Here is an 8,560-nt window from a genome sequence, read left to right as displayed (position 1 = left end):
GGCCCCATTTGTGTGAGAGCTCCTGGAGTCCCGTTTTGCAGTGCAAATCGAGGTTGTACCAGTACATCATGGGAGTTGGGTAGATCTGACTGAGATGCCCATCCCAAATCCTCAAAAGCACAACAGAAAGGTAATTAAAGAGAAAGAAAGCAGCCCACCAAGCCTTCCTGCTCTGTACGACACAGGAACCCCAGAAAAGTACAGAAAACAAACGCCCACTGCCGGGGAAACCCAAGATACCACACACCCGCTCCTCCCAGTCACCACCACCCATTTCCATGGCAACAGCCACACATTCTGGGGTGGGCACCTGGGCCCCCTTGCCACTGAATGGCCTCAGGACCTGGTTGCTTAGGGGTGACATCTGAGGTTTGACCCTCTAGACTTCTCCTGCCACGAGCCCGTCTTGCAGCTGCAGAGCCCTGTCCCAAACCCCTGTTTGGGGGGCGGGGGAGGGGGGGTGCAGCCCCACAACCCATCCCACACCGCACTCCTGCCCTTGCCCAGCCGTGGAGCAGCCTCACTGCAGGGTTTCCTTCCCCCTAGCCCATCCTTCTGCCACGTAGATTTGAAGCCACTCACTTCATGACAGAAGTGGCTCAACTACTCCCCGTGGGACAAACACGCCCCAGGCTCCAGGGGGGTGACAATCTCCTCCATCCTCCACTGGCCATGCCTGCGCCCTGCCCACGTGCTCCCGTGTGCTCTCCCTTATTAACAATGACCTTTCCACCGTGCTCACCGCTGATTCCCCAGTCCCAAATATCTTTTAAATGGGTTTCAGGAGCTGATGCGAGCTCCGTTAAAAGGCCACCGCGTCGCACCCGCGCCGCAGCCGCCCCGCGCCCTCCCGCGCCGCAGCCCCCGTCCCCACGCAGTGCCACCCGCACACGCGCTCACACTCTCACACTAACATTTTAATTAATGACAAACGCTTTTTTTTTTTTTTTTTCCACTCCCCTCATAAGCACTTTAATGTGTGTTCGCAGCCCGGCTGATCCCCACAGCCATGGAAATATTAGGTTGACGGATGTGGTCTGTCGCCAGTGCTCCCTCAACGGGTCTGCCTGTCAGCTCGCCGATGATGACATTAACACGGGAAGAAAGTGATGACAAATGCCCGTTATCAGGGAACGAGGCCTGTGACAAATCGCACGGCGCCTCGCGAGCAGCCCCATTACGCTGTAATAAAAAAAGATGGATGGCTCAGCGCACCGGGGCCCCGCGCTAATGCGATTTCGCCTGGTCTCTCCGGGTTCTAATTAAGGCAGAAAACGGAGAATGAACAGGAGTCCCTGGTGCCCGGCTCCCACCTAGTCCCCTCCCTCAAACGCCCCACGGTGCTGGGCCCTCTCCCTCAGGGACGATGTCCCCCAGCTGCCCTGGTGCCCCAGAGCGTTGGGAGAGGGCTTTGGTGGGGATGCAGATGGACAAGGAGCGCAGATGTCTGAGGGGTGTGCAGTAGGGGTGGGGCTGGGGGATCCCTCAGCCTGTGCCTGCCCATCTTGCCTCTGCCAGGTGGGCTCAAGGTTCCTCCATCCAGGGCGAAGGGAGGAGGGGGGACACGGCCGCCGTCAAATGCGTCACTCGGAGACAAATGTCACCTCCACCATCTGCTGCAGCACGCGAAGTGGCGGGGGGAGCGCTGCGCGACAGAGAGGGGACGGGCGGGACAGTGTCACCCTGGGAAAAGGCTCAGCCGCTGTGGAGCAGGACACCAATACTGACCACGGGGTCCCGTGGGGACAGAGAGGGGTGGCCATTGACGGGGCTGAATAGGGGTCCACGGGATGCTCACGGGAAGCAGCGACTTGCTTTGGGACAGGAGTGGGAGAAGGCAGCTGTGTGGGGGGTCAGTCCCCTCCTGGATTTCTGTGTGTCCATCCCCACTGAGCACACCGATGGCTGTGCCCTTGGTGACAAGGACATGACCACAGCTGCCAGTGAGGTGGGAGCTGGGCACCTCCAGCACCTGCTGGGGGAAAGGAGGAGTCAGCCCCTGCCACGGGTACACAATGGGGATAACCCCCCCACAGCCCCGACTGTGCAGGCAGGCACTTTCCCCGCTGTCCCCACACCTCCCCACTGCCACCCAGCTGCCTGCACATCCCTCACCCCCTCCCAGCTCCCCAGCAAGGAGGTAGGCCAGGTGTCCCTCTCCACCTCTGCCCACCCCACATCCCCAGCCTCCTTGGGTGTTTACACAGGGAGAAAGAGATGTGCAAGTGACAACTCATGCCCCGTCCTCTCCCCGCAGATCTGAAGAGCACTCACAGATGTGAGTCAGACTTGTGGGGTGTCTCAGTGGGCTGTGGAGACACCCAGCAGTGCCTCTAGTCCAGCTCCTGAGAGAGGAGCAGTGGCACTGCCACCAGGGCCCTTCTGTGTGGCCGGATCTATCCCTGATTGCACCATGCAGATGTGCTGAGGGGCCACACCAATGGAGTTTTTCCATCTTTTCTATATGCAGAGAAAGTCAGGGTGACCTCCAGCCCTCACCAGACCTGATGAGGGTGGTGCCAAGGGGATGCAGCCCCACACACACTCTACACCCCACAGGACAGCACAGAGCAGCATCTCCTCCTGCAGGTTCTGGTCAGATCCAGCATGTATTTACCTCATGCCAGGCAGTCTGTAGGCTCAGGTTCTCCATTTCTTTGGCTTTGTGACATACATCTTAATAATTCCAGGCAGGACACAGCAAGGCATGGAGAGCAAGTGGCACAGGGACCTGCCAGGGAATGTCACTGTCCTTGGATGATGGAGAAGGAGGCTTGGACACAGGCTACTCCCTTCCTGGGAACCACACTGGGCTGCTCTGAGCATGCTTTTGAAAGTACTTTTCCTTTTCAGTGGAGAGCTGGGTTTCTTCAGGAAGGATTCCTGAATTATTCCTGTCATGCCCTGGGGGATTTATTGGTCATTTCAGGAAGTTTTTTAAGGCTCACACTTATTTACAGCTCCCCATGCTCCTTTCACCTGCCCAGGCCTTCAAAGGGGCTTTGACAAACTTGAAATACTGCTGGAGCAAATCTGATCCCAAATGGCAACCACTGTCAGTGGGAGCGTCCCAGCTCTGTTGTAAAAGCTGCTAATCTGAAGGCAGACTCACGTATCTGTTGCTCATCAACTTTTGAATCCCAGACCTAATTTTAGACTTATTCAGAGTGAGAGCTGAGCCAAGTCTTGCAACAGATTCTTCTGGATGAAACTCAACCTCTGGTGCTGCCTAGCAGCCTAGATTAAACCTGCTCTCCTGAATCCAGAAGAAAAATAAGTGCAGAGGCCGTGGAAATGATTTTAAACAAATCACCTTTGCTGAGAGCCAGCTGGGAATGCACCAAGTTCCTGTTTTTGCAGCAGGTTCAACCAGGGGCTTGCTTCCCCAGCTGGGATGAGCTCTGGATGCTGCACCTGGACTTGTCAGTGGCCAGTGCTCAACGGTGATGCTTAAGCACTGGCCTCAAGCTGCTGCTGCCTGAACCCAGCTTAGCCCTAAGAAGGACCCTAAAAAAGATAAATCACCCCCATAATATTGCAAAAACAACCTGCAGCGGGGTCATGTGGAGGACTTGACAAACTTGTTGGGGAGGGGTTTCTTAGAAGGATGGGAGCCCTCGCTGCAGCCTTGCAAAGTTAATAATACTCTGTGGCTGAGAAATGGGAGCAGAAATGTGCTACCAGGTGGAAAGCACAAGTGTCAGTCTGGATACCAGCACACCCCTCAGTTTGTGACCAGCAGCAGGAGCCTGGCAGGACTGTGACAGATCCATTGCACCTGTGGGATGGCCAGGCAGTGCCAGGAGAGGCTCTCAGAGCCCTGCCTGCCCAACCAGGGGGTTGGCAGCCTGCACACCCCAGCCCTTGGCTGTGCTATTCACCAAAAATGAGCCCTTCCCAGCACAGGCAGGCAAGCAGATATAGCTTTTCCCTGGGAAAGTCCTAATGCCTTACTCAGATATGTTTTGCTGTTCTGCCCCTTCCCAAGCAGAGAGCAAAGGCATGGTGCCAGCAAAAATGTTCTCCCTTACTGCTGGACAGAGGGGAGCCCAGTGTGTGGCCAGGAGTGGCCTGGGTGTCTTTTTGCACCCCCAAGGGCTCCCCTCAACCCACTCAGACCACCTAAGGTGGCAGGTCTGGCTGGCATCATCCTCGGATGGGGAACTGCTGCTTGGTGGGTACATGAACATCCAGGTTTACAGCCATGCTGAGGTCCCACCTCAGCAGTTGGTGCAGGCAGGGATTGGGGTGGCAGCTGATATAGCTCTCCCCAGAGCTCAGCTCCCGTAGCCTGGCTGCATGCTGAGCTGGTTATCTGCTCCAGCTGGGAAAACAAATGGGGCTTATTGCCAAAACACACAGAGAGTGTGCTGAGATTGGGCTGAGTGACACAGGGCCCATGTGCACTGGGGGTCTGGGACCTGAAGGTGAACCTGTCCCGAGAGGACAGGAGGGGTGAACCCCCCACAGGAGATTTCTGCACCCTAAGGCTCATGGATCAAGCAGAAGGTGAGAGCAACCGACCAAAGGAGACATTTCAGGCCACCTACAGTGGCACTGCCCTCTGCTGTACCTGTGTCAGGTCCTCCTGGTTCCTCACCCTGAGTCCTGGGCAGGAGGTGAGCTCAGACTCCTGGTGCCCTCCCTGGCTCTGCTGCTGATGTTCATGAAAACCACCAGTCCATGCGTGCCTCAGTTTCCCCCCAACAAGGAGCCACCTCTCCTGGCATGATACCACTGACCCAGAACATCCTGTGGTTAAAACAGAAGCAGAGCATGGTCAGAAAGAGAGCTCAGGAGCAGGGGACAGGGTGGAGGGGGTATGCTGGGAACCACACCTGCTCCACCCCTGCTGTTCACCACTCTGGGCAGCTGTGCCATTGGAACTGGGATCCTCAGCACCCGCTGTTCTGCATCCCCCCTCCCTGACCCATACCAGCCACTTCACTTTTGCTGTAGCTCCACTGACCTGCCATTAGTTACAATGCCTGAGCCCCAGCAGCAGGTCAGCACAGGCTGGCCCAGACATAAATCAGCTCCCTATGGGCAAGGAGACTTGGGGACCGCAGTGACAAGTGCCCACCACGTGCTGCAGGACCCCCCCTCCTCCCCCCCCTTGCTCCTGGGATGCTTCCCAGGCATGGAGGCCTTACCCCCATCACATCCGACCAGGCTCCCTGGGGATCTTGCTGTCCCACCAGCAGGTCCTCAGGTGATGAGAAGCACTGTGTCACAGAGAGAGGACAAGGGACTTCTCTGAGAGAAGCTACATGGCTCCCCAGAATGAAACAGCGGGCTGAGACCCTAAAAGCCCAGCTAGGAGGTGTCCACCACAGAGCTGGCCACCCACAGGGGTGATGTGTCTGAGGGGTGACACCACGAGGCTGAGAGGACAGTCAGCTGCCCTGCTGGGGGAGGATCTGGGTGAAGAGGGGTCTCTCTCCCGCCATGGCGCTCTCTGAGCTGCCCAGCCAAGCACAGCCCAGCCCAGTCCAGTCCAGCCTAGCCCAGTCCAGTCCAGTCCAGTCCAGTCCAGTCCAGTCCAATCCAGCCTCCGGCTCCCTGCCCGCGCTGCCATACCCGGTCCTCCAGCTCCCTCTGCTGCCGGCGAGGACGGATGCTGCCCGAGCCGGCCGGAGCAGCATCTTGGCTGCCCTGGGTCCCCAGCAAGGTCTTCAACCACGGACGACAGGGCACCTGCACCAGCATCTCCCAGATGCCCCCCGGTCCGCTCACCTGGAGAAGGGGGGCGGGCAGAGGATGCTCCCAGCACGCTGCGGGAGACGTGGGACACCCAACCCCAAGGAACCCCCAGTGCAGGTGGGCAGCCTTGCCAGAACCAATGGGTGGCTGTAGGCCCTGGAGACCTCATGGAGGGATGGACTGCGGCAAGATCTCAGCCTCAGCACTAGGCACCACGCCGAGACTGAACGTCTAAAGTGCAGGCATTTACAAACTGGTCCTTTCAGCTTAGGTGATTTCTTTTCTCTGGGTAGACATGTGCGTTCATGCCATGCACACTGCAAGTATCAGGAGCTGCTGAGCAGCCAGTCTGTTTCTTTTTAAAACTTGACAGAAGCAGGTAAATTATCCCCAAGTAACAATTTACCATGAGAGGAGAAATGTCAGTGCTGCTGCTGCCACCGAAGCTGGAGCTCCTGCCTCCCATTCCCCACGGTGACGGGGAGCCTGAGTTATGGCCCTGTTGGAGAGACAGCGGGTTTGTAAATGCCTCTGTTTGTGCTGTTTTCCAGCCCAACCAGAGCCCATTGATCACCGGGACAGGAGTGAAGCCAGCGAAGAGAAGCAGGAGCTGGAATGGTGGAGACACGCAGCCAGAGCCGTGCCAGGAGCTGAACACATGCAGGGATGCTCAGATCTGGCCCTCTGCATTCTTTTGCCTCTGTGAGATCCCTGGTCTAAGGACACAGACTGCTTCTTTCACCCCTTGGACAAGCTCATTTGTTTGGCCAGCAGCTGCAAAAGGATTTAAATCAGGAGTCCATGGCACTATGGGGGAAGGCCCCTGTGCCAGTGTGGTGCAAGCACAGAGCCTCATGGCACATATATTTGGTGTGAAAAAGGGCTGGTTTGGGGGTGAGGAGTGAGCCTTTGCTTGGCCACATCACACAGCCAATAAATGCTACCAAGGATGCTCAGGAACTGGGATGTTATTTGCACCCAGAGAAAAACAGACCCTGTCCAAAGGAAAAACAGCCTCAGGAAATGCAAGGAGGGAAACTGAGGCACGGAGTGCCCATGTGGTGTGCAAAGACATCCTGGGATTCGGCCCGGGCCTCAGTACAGAGGAATCCTTTTACAACCTCAAGCACTTGCTGTAGCACAGCCAGTGCTGAGATTTAACCTGAGCTGTTCTGAGTGAACTTCCCCCAGGCAGGTGAAGGAGGAGCCCTGTCTGTGCCCAGGGTCTGACATGGACCTGAGCATCCTGGGCACCCACAGCCCCCACACTGCAGCAGCCCTGCAGCACCTTCCCTGCAGTGAGTGAACCACGAGACAGGGCAGGCATGGGGACATGGAGACAGCAGCCCCCAAAACACGTTCCCCAGAAGGAGCTGACATGACACTGACACAGCCAGGCACATGAGAGCTGCTGTGATTTAGGCACATGGTTGCTGCCCCATGGCAAAGGCACTCACTGGCTCCCTGAGCCCTGCACAGAGTTGGGCTGCTTCGCACAGAGGTTAGGGATGGCCAAGGGGCTGTGTAGAATCAGGACACTCTGCTCATGAGATCCTACCAGGCAGGCTGCTTCCTATAGCCCAGACAGGGAAACTGAGGCAGGGAGGGCTGCTGGGATTCAGGGAGCACGGGAAGGTGGCAGTAGGCTTGTCCCAGCTGCACTATCACAGCTGAGCCACAGGGAAATTTGCTTGTCTACCAAGCATGAAGTTCCTGTGCAGACCACTCCCATGGGACTGGGGTCACAATCCCTTCACCATATGGGAGGGATGATCCTGAGAGGGCACTGACTCCTGGCTTTGCTCCTGCAGACACAGGCTCAGGCTCATGCAGACCAGGCAGGGTTCTCACTCTGCACCCACTGGCCCTGAGGATGCCCCACAGGGTGCTCTGCCCTCCAGGCCTTCTCCAACCAGGCTCCGCCAGCTACACCCCAGCAGCCCTTCCCTCACGCTCCGCACCACGCCGACGTCACCCCGGCCATTAATAGCACTTGGTTAATTAATTTGATGGGAACAGCAGGGACCACACTTTGCATTTAGTGAACTTCCGAGAACTTCCAACCTCATCTTCGTAATTGGCCTCATAAATTCGAGGAAAGAGAGAAATCAGCAAAGCCAGAGAAGCGCGGGAGGGAGGAGAGGCCCTGCACGCGGGAGGGCGGGCGAGTGCGTGAGAAGTGACTCTATTTGGTGTCCTTATTTAATTTTATTGCACAGATCCATCTTCGCCCGCCCCCTCCCTGCCTAGCCCTCTCTCTCCCGCTCTCCCTGCTGAGTTCACCTAATCATGATAAATTCATATTCATTTCCCTGCCTGCTCCGACGGGGGGAGCAGCGGCTCCCCTACATTCACGCAGCCATGCTGCCATTAGCAAATATTTACTCATGAATACAAAGTGCCAGAGTTAGAGGCCAAACTACCCTCCCTGCCCCCCTCTTCCCCCAGCCCCCTCCCACCCCTGCACCAGGATGAGCAGGACAGCTAAGGATGGGTGTCCTTCCCACAGGGTAGGGAGCAGGGTGGGAAGAGCTGCCTAATGCCCAGAGCTTTTTCTTCTTCCAGAGTTTTTCTTCCTTTTCAATAAGGGAGGCAGAGAGATGCTCGTTGGGGGACAGGAATTGCCTGACACCCTAATCTGGACTCACCTTCAGGGTGCAGGGATGGCAGGATGGCAGACTGGGAGCAAGGGATCCTACGGCAGAAGCTGAGGGCCTGTCCCAGCTCCATGACTTTCCACTCGGTCTCTAAGTGCTGCTGCATTTTGTTTTATTTTTAATTTTCAGGATGATCAGACCCACAGTCAGGGAGAGCAGGAGGGGTGTGCTGGGGAGGGGGGAATAGCTGAAGCTCCTTC

This window comes from Coloeus monedula (genome assembly GCF_965178545.1).
Source record: "Coloeus monedula genome assembly, chromosome: 8".
Classification (NCBI taxonomy): domain Eukaryota; kingdom Metazoa; phylum Chordata; class Aves; order Passeriformes; family Corvidae; genus Coloeus; species Coloeus monedula.
This window is presented reverse-complemented; position numbering follows the sequence as displayed.